A 15,131-nucleotide genomic window follows, 5' to 3' on the forward strand; every position below is an offset into this window, starting at 1 on the left:
CAGACAGCTAACATGTCCTACAGATACCAGTAGTTGGCCATTTGCGCATTGTAAATGGTTGGGTGTTGAGCTGTCAATCATCGAAGAAATCACTCAACTTTATTGCTGTAATTCTTTGGGACATTTCATATTCTCGGAGAAACTGAAGTTTGATTAAGAGAACTGATGTTTATTGGTAATGAAGGTGGTACTCTACAACTGTTGATTTTGATGTAGGTTGCTCAAGGTAGGTTTTTCAGACTGTCACCTCAAACGAAACTTTTTATTTACATTGGTTTACACATGCGTCCCGTTGATGAGTTCCTTGAGATGTTACTGCAGCAGCTATATGGAGCAATGGTAGGTACAAATCAGGGATGAGAGCGTGAATTGTTTGCGTTTGTTAGTTAAAAAACTAAAATGTATATGTTATTGGTTAAAAGCTGTCTAGGTTGCAATTTTAGTTTTTCTATTTTTCAACGACGCGTTTCGCCTTATTTAGGCATCTTCAGGTTATCTTTTCAAGATGGTCGCGAGAGACATCAAGATCTGCATAACGCGTTCGCGTTTACAGGAGAGAGTAATGGAATAAAATTTATTTCGCAGAATTAAATTTATTTCGCTCACGCGAACGCGTTGTCCAGATCTTGGTGTCTCTCGCGTCCATCTTCAAAAGGTAACCTGAAGATGCCTAAATAAGGCGAAACGTGTCGTTGAAAAATAAAAGAGTAAAATTGCAACCAAGACTGTTTTTAACCAATAGTGTTAAGCACTGGTTTGCTGTATGGCACAAGTGGATTGGAAGAATTTCTAAAAGTTATATGGTGTTTGTTTCACTCCACTTATGGTTGTTAGACTGCGAGCTTCATGGCAGCATCGCTACGAGATGCTGGTGGTTATACAGCCTGGCGTAGTCTCGGGGAGTCTTCCCATCGTCGTCCCGTGCCCGCCTGTTGGCCCCCGCTTCAAGCAGTGCTGCCGCCGCTTCTGTGTCTCCCCACCACGCCGCCAAGTGCAACGGCGTCCTCCCGTTCTGGTTCCGCGCGTCGGGGTCGGCACAAAATGCCAGAAGCAGTCGCACCAACGCCGCATTCCTCCCCAGTACGGCAAAATGCAGAGGCGTGTCCTGGCCACTAGTCCTGGCGTCCAACTCGGCGCCGCCGTCCACCAGGTGCCACGCGACCTCCACGTGTCCCTCGAACGCTGCCCAGTGCAGGGCGGTCTCCCCAAACACGTCGCCCCTTTCCCCCACGTCAGCTCCTGCGCCGAGCAACGCTCGCAGCTCCTCCCCCAGCCCCTCCTTAGCCGCCTGGATCAGCCTGCTGCCACTGTCCTCTTCGGAAAGGCTCCTGCAAAAAACGCGGTGATTCTTACACTTTACTGTAAACACACACATGGGATAAAGAAACTATCAAAGGAGCGAAACAGCGATACGTTCTAAATGTAGTAGAATCGTTTTGCAATAAGTGCCTGTTCTCTAAATTTCCTCAACAGTCTTTCACTTGCCCGCGAAAGGCAAAGGTCCCGAGGTCGAGTCTCGGTCCGGCACAGTTTTAATCTGCCAGGAAGTTTCATATCAGCGCACACTCCGCTGTAGAGTGAAAATCTCATTCTGTAAACATCCCTCAGACTGTGGCTAAGCCATGTCTCTGCAGTACCCTTTCTTTCAGGAGTGCTAGTGCTTCAAGGTTTGCAGGAGAGCTTCTGTAAAGTTTGGAAGGTAGGAGATGAGGTACTGGCAGAAGTAAAGCTGTGAGGACGGGGCATGAGTCGTGCATGGGTAGCTCAGTTGGTAGAGCACTTGCCCGCGAAAGGCAAAGGTCCCGAGTTCGAGTCTCGGTCTGGCACACAGTTTTAATCTTCCAGGAAGTTTCATATCAGCGCACACTCCGCTGCAGAGCGCAAATCTCATTCTGGAAACATCCCCGAGGCTGCAAGGTTCGCAGGAGAGCTTCTGTAAAGTTTGGAAGGTAGGAGACGAGGTACTGGCAGAAGTAAAGCTGTGAGGACGGGGCGTGAGTCATGCTTGAGTAGCTCAGTTGGTAGAGCACTTGCCCGCGAAAGGCAAAGTTCCCGAGTTGGAGTCTGGGTCCAGCACACAATTTTAATCTGCCAGGAATTTTCAAAACAGCGTTGTCTTCCAGGGTTTACAATTGGAGTTCACAAAACATCTCTATAACACTTGCACGTTAATCTAACCTATCAGTTACATATCTGGCAGCATGCTTCTGTATTGCATTGATGTTTTCCTGTAATCCGAACTGGTGGCAATCGCAAGTACTCGAGTAATAGTCAAGAATGATTCAGATACGTGTTTTATACGCAGTCTCCTTTGTAGATCAGCTGCCCCTCATGAAATCCCCCTAATGAACTGAAGCTGCCTGTTCACTAACGGCCGCGGTGGCCGAGCACTTCTAGGCGCTTCAGTCCGGAACCGCGTGACTGCTACGGTCGCAGGTTAGAATCCTGCCTCGGGCTTGGATTTGTGTGATGACCTTAGGTTAGTTAGGTTTAAGTAGCCCTAAGTTCTAGGGGACTGATGACCTCAGATGTTAAGTCACACAGTGCTCAGAGCCACTTGAACCATTTGACTGTTCACTGTTCCTACTATCATCCTTATGTACTTATTCCATTTTACACTGCCTCGCGATGTGATGCCTGGATATTTAACTGACGTGAGTTTGTCAAGCAGCACTCCACTAATCTTGCATTTGAGCATTAAAGAAGTGGTCATCTGCATTAACTTTTTCTGCATTTAGAGCGAGCTGCCATACATTACATTAAAGAGGAACTGTCTAAGTCATCTTGTATCCTTTTACAGTCAATCAATAACGATACTTTCCTGTATACTACAGCACCATTGTGTGGTGAGAGCTCAACGTTTAGAAAATTATTTATAAATTCAAGCCTATGAAGAGCAAAATCATATTCCTGCTGTGGAAATGGAGGTGTTACAAATGATAACTCAAATATCCACTGACCAGAATCTCAATTTCGTTTCCTATAAATATTATATGTACAAGTAGATGCTGATCTCACTGTGTGAAATGGAAGGAAGTATGTTCAAACAAATTAAATGACTATGATCTGATGCAGTTCATATAGTCAAGAGTACATGTTGCTGTTCTGAGAGTTATGTCAAATGCCTTTTGCTCTTTCATAACGAGTGACAAGACGGACCACGTCAACTTTTGGTGACTCTGTAGTGTCCAGGAACTTGGAAATGATTTTTACAACCACGGCCCTTTTGTAGGTATGACTCTTGTGGACTTGCTGCACCCTTGCCTGAATCTTGAGAGTCCGCCAGTACACAATTACCCACAGTCTGATATGGAAAACTAACAGTTTTAGTAGTTCGTTTTATGATAGAGCACTGACAGATGTCAGTCACATGTACTGATCCTACAAGCCACTTTTGTATGAAGCATCCAAGGTGGTTTACATACATACATCCTTGTCTATCACTAACACTCGTACTGTTGTAATGCTAACCAGCTGCAAACTGGGCTAGATCAGCGACGTTATGAGATATTTATCCTACCACATATTGACATAATTATTGTGCAGTTTGTCGGACCGGCACTTAAATTAGCACTTGTTGTCTCATCGGCTCTGCTGCCCCAGACCAGGATGCTGTGGGTGGCTGACTTACTGTTCTGTATGCTGGGACATGGTATGGATACTTCTGCGCCTCTATGTAACTGACTGTTAAGATGTGGAGAACTATGAACCCCGTTGCTGGAGCAGCCACATATGTCACCAACAGTGGAAGGAGTTTTTGCTTTGCATGTGTATGGTTGCTGGGGCGCGCAGTAATGCCATGCTACGGGGATTTGTCAGTGATGTGAGCTGAGGACAGCTTCCCTCTACACCATAAGAGCTTTGGTATGACATCGTGTAATAAGCAGTCAGGCGAGTGGCATTCCTTCCACTGATGTCAGCGGGTGTAATGAACGGCTTATGGACTGGGCGACGAATAATCGCAGTATGAACCTGGCCACAGTCTCAAGTTCAGTAAGAGAATTTTCTACACCTATTGAAATATACTTTCATTTGCACAAAAACTCTACACATATCAACTTCATTGACGATAATAATTTAGTATGTAGGACTTTAGTGTTACCAGCAATTGCCTTCTACATATTGTTGAATTAGTGAATTGTTATTTGAATTAGTCATTGTACGAATTTTTAAAAAGTAGTGGAAGGAGACTAATGAAACCCATGACTTAATCAGAAAAATACAAATGGCACAATATAAACGCAGAAAATTATTACGCCAGAAGTTTTTCAGCTTTATGGTCTTGGCAGCAGTTTTTTCATTTCAAATTTTTTACTTCAGTTTTTTCTATCTGAACTGGTGTAAAATATTAGAAAAAAGCTAGTAGCAACAAGAACCCATCGAAATACCACTCAGTTACGATGCAAACAAATTGAGAAAGTATACCTTGCATAAAAATAGTGTAAGTCAAATGAGTTACATGAACTGAAAACGAATGAACGAGCCAGTCCTAATTAAATCAGTGATGATGCACTGAAATGATATATCAGTATAAAATGATCAGACATACTGAACCTGCAATGTAATGAATGTGCTGTGACAGTTTAAAATTGGGGCCACACCAGCAATAGATTTAGAGTTTTCTGTACAGTGTGTGAACTCACCGTTTCTGTGCTTAAATCTCTTTCACTTTGGAATATAATTAAAAGGAGTTCTTCATTCTTGAAGCATGTGTCTTCAGCCTTCTTTTTCCACAATACTGCAGTTCTGTGTAACAGTGATCAGCCCAGGTGCTTGAAGTCTGTGCCTTATCTAGATGTGCATGTCGTTTCCTTGGCTGATCAAAACTATTTTTTGGCTCATTCAGTTCCATGCAGCAACCTGTCTATGAAATGTCGTTATGGGATTTACAAATTTAGACTTGATAGGTTATTGCACAGTTTGTCTTTCATAGCTTCTATAAGGGTCGAAGGGCAAGATGAGATGAGTTACAGCATCCACATTGTCACTTAACAAATAATTTTCGCTGTGGCCCATATGTGTGGAATGGGAAGAAATCTTAAGAACTGATACAATGGGACATATTCTTTTCCACGAACTTCTTGTAGGTTTGCGGAGTATAGATTCAGATATAGATGTAGAACGCATCTTTAATTATGTCCTACAACTCGACTTTGATTTGTACGGCCAGTATGAGCTTCTTCATATTATTCCTTGCTTATAACTGGGATCCAAATAATGCCACAGAAGATGATTTAGTTGGCGATTTAGTCTACGTTGATTGGGATGTCTTCGCCAAGGGACTCCAAGAGTCATTCGGATTTACAGTTGCGGTTATTCAGCAGCGTTTTTTTCCCTATCATTATGTTGAGTGCCACTCAGCAGCATTTCTTGTGTTCCAACACCTGTGACTTCCACCGGTATTTCTGTACACTGCAGCGTTGTGCCTCTTAAGTCAGACTTGAAGATTTAGCCACACCACACGCACCAACATTCGTGTGCCTGTGTTTAGCTAGAAAATGTGATGGGCAGTGTAAACATTGCGCTTATACTGTTTTAATTGTTACATTACACAATGAAGGTTATCATTTTGAGCTCATATTACCGGCACTGTATTTCATTACACATCTAATCAACTGAAACCATGTCTCCTGGTCACATTAAACTAGTTAATTTTTGGGATGTTAATACATATGCTTAGTTCTACGAGACGAGCATTAATTACGGTTAACTTGCACTCCTTTGCCTTGGATGTATGTTGTTAAAAGCGGTCTGGTTTCCAACAGATGTTCCTCCTTATTTATCATGTGCATATTACTGACATATGGTATTCATGTTAGAAATCTGGAGCCCTCGGAATGTTTTGAGATAAATTCAAAGTCACTTGCATGTAATGTTACAGTCAGCAGTAATTTTCATAGACTCGGGTATCTGAATGATGGTGCTGTTATAAGTTATCAATTAATGTTGATTGTGGACGTTTGTTTCACTACAATTTTGCACTGCACGCTTATTACTTTTTTGTAGTTATCTCAAAATGGCTATGAGCACTATGGGACTTAACTTCTGAGGTCATCAGTCCCCTAGAACTTAGAACTACTTGAACCTAACTAACCTAAGGACATCACACACATCCATGCCCGAGGCAGGATTCGAACCTATGACTGTCGCGCGGTTCCGAACTGAAGCGCCTAGAACCGCTCAGCCATCGCGGCCGGCGTAGTCATGTCCTACAGTTTGTCAAAGTCCACAAACATTATGAGTAGTTCTGATTTGTAAGAGAGGTAAAAAATATATTTGTACATTCTGTCAATGGATCTGGAATGCTCATAACTGTAGTTTAATTCTTTTTCAGTTGCAGTTTTAGTCAGTTATTTACGAAATATGCTAAAATTCGTAGTCTACATAGAGTAATGTTGTCAGTGTATGATGTTATAATGACAATCTTAGTTGATGGCTTCTTTGGTCATTTACTTGTAATGAAATGAACAAAACTGATGTTCAGTCATCACTATAGTAATTTCTTACATGTGTATGCCTTGCTTGTGAAAGCTGTTATTTTGTATTGATTATTATGCGGTTTGTCCACTTAATCCTGAAAAAATTGCGTTGGGAGTCATGTAGTCAATTTAAAAATTGGGAAAATAATTTGGTGGCTAGATTCTGCAAAGAACCAAAACCACAGCAATCTTCATACAGAACTGAAAGCAGCGTACTGCATGGTGAAAGAAAACCACATACAATTATTTCACATGCCTACATTGCCAGCATAAAAAGCTACATTACTCCCAACGTAATTTTTTCAGGATTAAGTGGACAAACCACATAATAATATATACATATATATGGTGATTTTTCCACTGTGCACCAACTCTAGGGATTGATCGATGAGAGGATACAGAGCAAGAAAGATCTAATGGACTTATGAACCTGTCCAGAGATGATGTATGGTTTCAGTACTAGAGACCATTCATTGCCATACATTGTTACAGAAACTGTGCTCTAATACATGCCGTACCAAGCAGCCACAGTTATGAAATGTGTTGAAAATGGTTTCCATGTGTCTCAGTGCATATGTGTATGCACTGTAGCACAGTCTATATCACTACATTCACATCAGTCAGGCTGCATTCAAACACTGTTTAAAGGCAGCATGAACACAATGATGCATTGTCTTTACATCTGGAATGGGCTCTGCACGCACAATACTTTTGAGATGCCCCATAGCCAGAAATCACATGGGTTGAAATCCAGAGAATGCGCTGTCCATGCCACTGGAACCTCTTGTCAAATGCATCAATGAGGGAAGACACAATTGACATGTGTCCAGATGTTAATGGTGAAATGGGCTGGAGCACCATCATGTAGCAGTCACATAATCCTTCGGATCACCAATGTCACTTCTTCCAGCAGGGGAGGCGAAGTCACTTGCAAGAATCGCTGATAGTTCCAGCCTGTTAGATGACGTGGAAGGAAGACTGGCCTCAAAATACCGGTCCCAACTAACACATTCCTGCTGCACCGATGCTGATGATTTTCAGTCACCATACCATGTGGATTTGGCACGCCATTCCTCATACGATTGTTATGAAAGTTGATGATAGCACTCCATGTAAAGGTGGCATCATCTGTGAATAGAGTGGATGACATAGATCCTGGAATTGTGGTTGCCTGCTGAAGAAACCAATGGAAAAACTGATCCTGATATGGAATATTAGTCGCCAGTAGGTCCTGCACATGCTGTAAGTGATAAGAGTAGTAACAAATGTAATGGAGAATGCTCCACACGGTCGTCTGGCCTACTCTGTACTGCAGCTGCGTGGTAATAACACGGCGGTCATCTTCCACAGTGTTAATCACGTTTTTCTCCAAGTCTGGTGTCATTACATTTTAGGCACATCCTTCACTATTTCCTGCTTCCTAAAACGACCCTGTCTCAGACAAACGGCGGAACAGTTTTGCAAACATTGAACGCTGTGGTTGTTGTCAGTGGGGATGGGTCTCCTGATAAACCTTGTTGCCCATCGTACTTAGCCATTTGCCTCTCTTTAAGTGAACACCATATCGGCAACCACTCAATTCAAATATGGGACCACGGTGTACAACACTGTGTCACATCCACTAAAAGGTTAGTCAGCAAGAGAAGTGAATAGGAATCAGAATTGCCAATTACTGTGGCAGGAGAGGGCTCTAGGGCATGACATATGAGGACCAGTCTCACCCTCTAGGAGGAAAACATGTATACTGTAACTGTGGCTGCTTAGTACAGCACGTGTTAGACCGCAGTCTCTGTAACAAAGTATGATTGAATAAATGGTATCTAGCATGGAAATCATGCTTTTCTGTACACAAGTGCCTTAGACCTTTGGTGGAAAAAATAATCCCTTATATATACTACTGGCCATAAAAGTTGCTACACCACGAAGATGAAGTGCTACAGACGCGAAATTTAACCGACAGGAAGAAGATGCTGTGATATTCAAATGATTAGCGTTTCAGAGCATTCACACAAGGTTGGCGCCGGTGGCGACACCTACAACGTTCTGACACGCGGAAAGTTTCCAACCGATTTCTCATACACAAGCAGCAGTTGACCGGCGTTGCCTGGTGAAACGTTGTCATGTCTCCTGTAAGGAGGAGAAATGCATACCATCATGTTTCCAACTTTGCGGTTTATCGTATCGCGACATTGCTGCTCGCGTTGGTCGAGATCCAATGACTGTTAGCAGAATATGGAATCGGTGGGTTCAGGAGGGTAATACGGAACGCCGTGTCGGATCCCAACGGCCTCGTATCACTAGCAGTCGAGATGACAGGCATCTTACCCGCATGGCTGTAACGGATCGTCCAGCCACGTCTCGATCCCTGAGTCAACAGGTGGGGACGTCTCCAAGACAGCAACCATCTGCACGAACAGTTCGACGACGTTTGAAGCAGCATGGACTATCACCTCGGAGAGCGTGGCAGCGGTTACCCTTGACGCTGCAACACAGACAGGAGCGCCTCCAATGGTGTACTCAACGACGAGCGTGGGTGCACGAATGGCAAAACGTCATTTCTTCGGATGAATCCAGGTTCTGTTTACAGTATCATGATGGTCGCATCCGTGTTTGGCGACATCACGGTGAACGCACATTGGAAGCGTGTATTCGTCATCGCCATACTGGCGTATCACCCGGCGTGACGGTATGGGGTGCCATTGGTTACACGTCTCGGTCACCTCTTGATTGCATTGACGCCACTTTGAACAGTGGACGTTACATTTCAGATGTGTTACGACCCGTGGCTCTAACCCTCATTCGATCCCTGCGAAACCCTACATTTCAGGAGGGTAATGCACGACCGCATGTTGCAGGTCCTGTATGGGCCTTTCTGGATACGTAAAATGTTAGACTGCTGCCCCGGCCAGCACATTCTCCAGATATCTTACCAACTGAAAACATCTGGTTAATGGTGGCCGAGCAACTGGCTCGTCACAATACGCCAGTAACTACTCTTGATGAACTGTGGTATCGTGTAGTAGCTGCATGGGCAGCTGTACCTGTACACGCCATCCAAGCTCTGTTTGACTCAATGCCCAGGCGTATCAAAGCCGTTTCTACGGCCAGAGGTCGTTGTTCTGGGTACTGATTTTTCAGGATCTATGCACCCTAATTGCTTGAAAATGTAGTCACATGTCAGTTCTCGTATAATATGTTTGTCCACTTAATACCTGTTTATCATCTGCATTTCTTCTTGGTGTAGCAATTTTAATGACCAGTAATATATATATATATATATATACACTCCTGGAAATTGAAATAAGAACACCGTGAATTCATTGTCCCAGGAAGGGGAAACTTTATTGACACATTCCTGGGGTCAGATACATCACATGATCACACTGACAGAACCACAGGCACATAGACACAGGCAACAGAGCATGCACAATGTCGGCACTAGTACAGTGTATATCCACCTTTAGCAGCAATGCAGGCTGCTATTCTCCCATGGAGACGATCGTAGAGATGCTGGATGTAGTCCTGTGGAACGGCTTGCCATGCCATTGCTACCTGGCGCCTCAGTTGGACCAGCGTTCGTGCTGGACGTGCAGACCGCGTGAGACGATGCTTCATCCAGTCCCAAACATGCTCAATGGGGGACAGATCCGGAGATCTTGCTGGCCAGGATAGTTGACTTACACCTTCTAGAGCACGTTGGGTGGCACGGGATACATGCGGACGTGCATTGTCCTGTTGGAACAGCAAGTTCCCTTGCCGGTCTAGGAATGGTAGAACGATGGGTTCGATGACGGTTTGGATGTACCGTGCACTATTCAGTGTCCCCTCGACGATCCCCAGTGGTGTACAGCCAGTGTAGGAGATCGCTCCCCACACCATGATGCTGGGTGTTGGCCCTGTGTGCCTCGGTCGTATGCAGTCCTGATTGTGGCGCTCACCTGCACGGCGCCAAACACGCATACGACCATCATTGGCACCAAGGCAGAAGCGACTCTCATCGCTGAAGACGACACGTCTCCATTCGTCCCTCCATTCATTCCTGTCGCGACACCACTGGAGGCGGGCTGCACGATGTTGGGGCGTGAGCGGAAGACGGCCTAACGGTGTGCGGGACCGTAGCCCAGCTTCATGGAGACGGTTGCGAATGGTCCTCGCCGATACCCCAGGAGCAACAGTGTCCCTAATTTGCTGGGAAGTGGCGGTGCGGTCCCCTTCGGCACTGCGTAGGATCCTACGGTCTTGGCGTGCATCCGTGCTTCGCTGCGGTCCGGTCCCAGGTTGACGGGCACGTGCACCTTCCGCCGACCACTGGCGACAACATCGATGTACTGTGGAGACCTCACGCCCCACGTGTTGAGCAATTCGGCGGTACGTCCACCCGGCCTCCCGCATGCCCACTATACGCCCTCGCTCAAAGTCCGTCAACTGCACATACGGTTCACGTCCACGCTGTCGCGGCATGCTACCAGTGTTAAAGACTGCGATGGAGCTCCGTATGCCACGGCAAACTGGCTGACACTGACGGCGGCGGTGCACAAATGCTGCGCAACTAGCGCCATTCGACGGCCAACACCGCGGTTCCTGGTGTGTCCGCTGTGCCGTGCGTGTGATCATTGCTTGTACAGCCCTCTCGCAGTGTCCGGAGCAAGTATGGTGGGTCTGACAAACCGGTGTCAATGTGTTCTTTTTTCCATTTCCAGGAGTGTATAATGTATCTGATAGCTTTTAGTATCCCCAGGATTCTTACATGTATACCACTTTCTTTTATGATTCTTGAACCAGGTGTTAGCTATGATTAGGTTAAGCTCTGTGCAAAATTCTAAGAGACGGCTTTCTCTTTGATTTCTTAGCCCCAATCCATATTCACCTACTATGTTTCCTTCTCTCCCTTTTCCTACAGTCGAATTCCAGTCACCCATGACTATTAAATTTTCGTCTCCCTTCACTACCTGAATAATTTCTTTTATCTCATCATACATTTCTTCAATTTCTTCGTCATCTGCAGAGCTAGTTGGCATATAAACTTGTACTACTGTGGTAGGCATGGGCTTCATGTCTATCTTGGCTACTATAATACGTTCACTATGCTGTTTGTAGTAGCTTACCTGCACTCCTATTTTTTTATTCATTATTAAACCTACTCCTGCATTACCCCTATTTGATTTTGTATTTATAACCCTGTATTCACCTGACCAGAAGTCTTGTTCCTCCTGCCACCGAACTTTACTAATTCCCACTATATCTAACTTTAACCTATCCATTTCCCTTTTTTAATTTTCTAACCTACCTGCCCGATTAAGACAAGAGTGGCAAGAGTTACGGATATCAATAAAAGACAGCATCCTTTGAAATACCTGATGTGCTCTTTACCGCAGATAAGCTACTGACTTTCCTACAACATGTCGGAGGTGGTACGACCCGGTGCAGTCATGTGCTTCGAGAGGGATCAGTGGTCGGTCCGTCTGTTACAGCCACACAGCAGGGCGTCCCTTGTGATAATCGCTCTGATAAATTTGAGTGTATGTGTCAGGGTGAAATTATAGAACAGAGACTTTGTAATAATACTGGTCTGAGTTGCTAATACAGTAAATAATGTTCAGTAGAGGATGTACTGTGACCTTCGTGAAGAATAGAGGTAAAGAGCGTAACATTTTCATAGAAGCGTATCGACGACATTTGTTGTAATACAGGTTGTCCGAAATGACTTTCCCTGATGACATAAATTGATAACTCAGGCTAGAAGTAAGATACAAATATGAAACTTGTGTCGAATTGTTTACAACTATCAAAGTTTTTTTTTCTGTTTTAGGTTCGCAGTACGTAAGTAGTGGATGAGGTGCAGTGCCCAAGAAGCCATGTTAACCAATCAGGAGGAGGTACAGTGAGTCCTGTGGTACCATGAGACGCGATCACCAACCACAGTGCAGAGACACTTCCAGGCAACATTTGGAAGGAAACCACCTGATGTCAAGAGCATTAAAGCCTGGTATGAGAATTTCATGAACAGAGGATCGGTTGCTGATCTTCCGAGGTCTGGTCGACCAAGAACCTCAGCAGACAGGGTGGAACCTGTAAGGCAGTCTTTTCTGCGAAGTCTGAAGGAATCGGTGCGCAGGGCCTCACGTGAATTACAGATACCAAAAAGCTCTCTCCATAACATTTTACACAAACGTTTATTGCTTCGTGCATACAAAGTGCAAATCGTTCAGGCCTTCTTGCCCAATGACAGTACACGTCGATATGACTTTGCTGTCGAAGTGTTATCACGTATTGAGGACGATGATGGTTATATCAGACGAATTGCCTTTTCCGACGAAGCGACCTTTTTTTGTCAGTGGAGTAGTGAATCGCTATAATGTGCGCATTTGGGGTTCACAACCCCTTCGTGAGGTCATGGAGTGCACCAGACGCAGTCCTAAGGAGAATGTTTGGTGCAGGCTATTGCACGATCGAATTATCGAGCCATTCTTCTTCGCTGAGGCTACCACCACATCTGCAGTGTATCTGGACATGTTGCAACTGTATGCTGTTCCTCAGCTGCTTCAGTATCACCCCGATGTCTTGTTCCAGCAAGACGGTGCACCACCTCATTGGGGTTTGGACGTCCGTGCCTATCTCAATATGACCTTTCCTGGGCGATGGATTGGTCGTTATGGGCCATCAGTTTGGCCTCAACGCTTTCCTGACATAACCCCATTAGACTTCTTTTTACGGGGTTATGTCAAGGACGAGGTCTGCCGAACACGTGTACCAGATCTTAAAACTCTGCAGCAACAGATAACTACAGTCGTTGAATTGATCCCTCCAGTGATGTTGGCTAATGTGTGGACGGAAATTGAATATCGCCTAGATGTGCTACGTGCTACCACGGGTGCTCATGTGGAAGTTTACTGATGTGTGAAAAAAAAACTTTGATAGTTAGCAAACAATTAGACGCCAGTTTCATATTTGTATCTTACTTCTAGCCTGAGTTATCAATTTATGTAATCAGGGAAAGACTTTTCCGACACCCTGTATTACGCTACGCATCAGTGACTGGTCTGAGACACGCTGCAATGAGTGAGCAAGGATAGAGACTGTGAAGTAGCAACTGATGCACAACAGCTGACGGTAAGAGCAGCAGAACTGGACGCCTCACTGCAGCAACGCTGCATGGGGCACCAATCCGTAGCCGACAACTACAGTCGCAGTAGAGGCGTGCAGAACGGCCTGTGGGCTTCGCTTTGTGGCGGACGGTCGGCGTCGTGGATGCCACAAAAACGAATGTCAACAAAGCGCAGGCTGCAGGGCGAGAGCGATGACGCAGCCGTCGACAACAGGTGACCAGACCTCATAAGTACCGGCAGGACTCCTTCCTGTTATTTTTCCAAAGCGCCTAGCAGCGTAGCATGGCCCCTGTCCGCTCTCTAGGATACTTTGGCACGTGTCTATGATGCAGTACAGACCAGTATGGAACTGTAGCGCAGAGAAGAACGATTCGGTACGTTAGCTAATGGTAAATGGTATAACCATACTGATAGTAACACTGAAGCACGGATGACGAAAAACTCGTCTTATTAAGGAGTAGGGAGGTTCGTTACTCATGTTGTAAGGTAGCAGTATTTTGGACCTTACTGTAATATAGTAATTGTAGCAAAGACGAGTTAGATATCGGCTATTGTGTTATTTCTAAGGCAAAAAGCCTATTGAAATTAATATAGGGAGTATCAGACGGCATAAGACGTGTATTAACTTTAAGAAATTCGCATGTTGCATGAAGTCGGGGTTCAGCTGATATTTTCACGGAGTTTGGCTGGAGCGGACGAGCGGCAGGGCAGAGGGGTGCGGAAGTTTACAACCGACCATTACGAGTCGGCATGCGAAAGCGTCCCACTGGGGGAGACGAGCCGCCGGAGCAGGTAGGCACCCATTGAGCGGACAACAGAGGCACGCCTTCGAGGGACGGCGCCTCGTTGGCCCTGGGCGTTACGCCGACGCCGCTATGTCGAGATGATCTGGCGCCTAAGGGAGCCTTCCCAAGAACCTTAACGTTTTCTGGGGCTTTCTAAGAAACGCGGTTAAGTTAGTGCAGTGACCTTTCACCGCGCGAGGGCGAACACAGAGACACGATTGGTGGGTTCAATTTTGAACGAAGTTTCAGTTTGTTCCAGAACATTCTAGGCGCAGTGAGGCGCAGAATGTTTTAATTGACTGGAAGAAGTCAGGAAATAATAGTGGGAGCGAACTGTGCTGGTCTAGAGCCACGGGATTGTCCACTTCGAAGAATAGCGTGGGGTGCTGATTTTTGCAGAGGGAAGCTTTTGGAGCTGTTATCGTGGAGAAGCGTCTTAGCTCCTGCAGCGAGCGGACGTCGTGCTTTCGGCTCTGATGTAGGAGAGTAAATTCTTTTCAGTGTGCTGTGCAGGACTTTGAATAAGTCTGCCAGCTGCAACTGAAACTAGTATTCAGTTAGGGGTACTGTCATGTTTTACTGTTAGAGACAGGCTGATTCCGCTAATTACGGTTGGGAATACTGTCTCACAGGAAGCATACAGCAGCAGAGCAATTTCCCTGAGCCACACTTTATTAAAGACGCTACTGGATTCCGCCTTTGGGCTGGTGAGTCCCGTCTTAACGAGTGCAAGACGATTGGAAAGAAAGCAGAATTAGCTT

This window comes from Schistocerca serialis, chromosome 11, assembly GCF_023864345.2.
Source record: "Schistocerca serialis cubense isolate TAMUIC-IGC-003099 chromosome 11, iqSchSeri2.2, whole genome shotgun sequence".
Lineage (NCBI taxonomy): Eukaryota > Metazoa > Arthropoda > Insecta > Orthoptera > Acrididae > Schistocerca > Schistocerca serialis.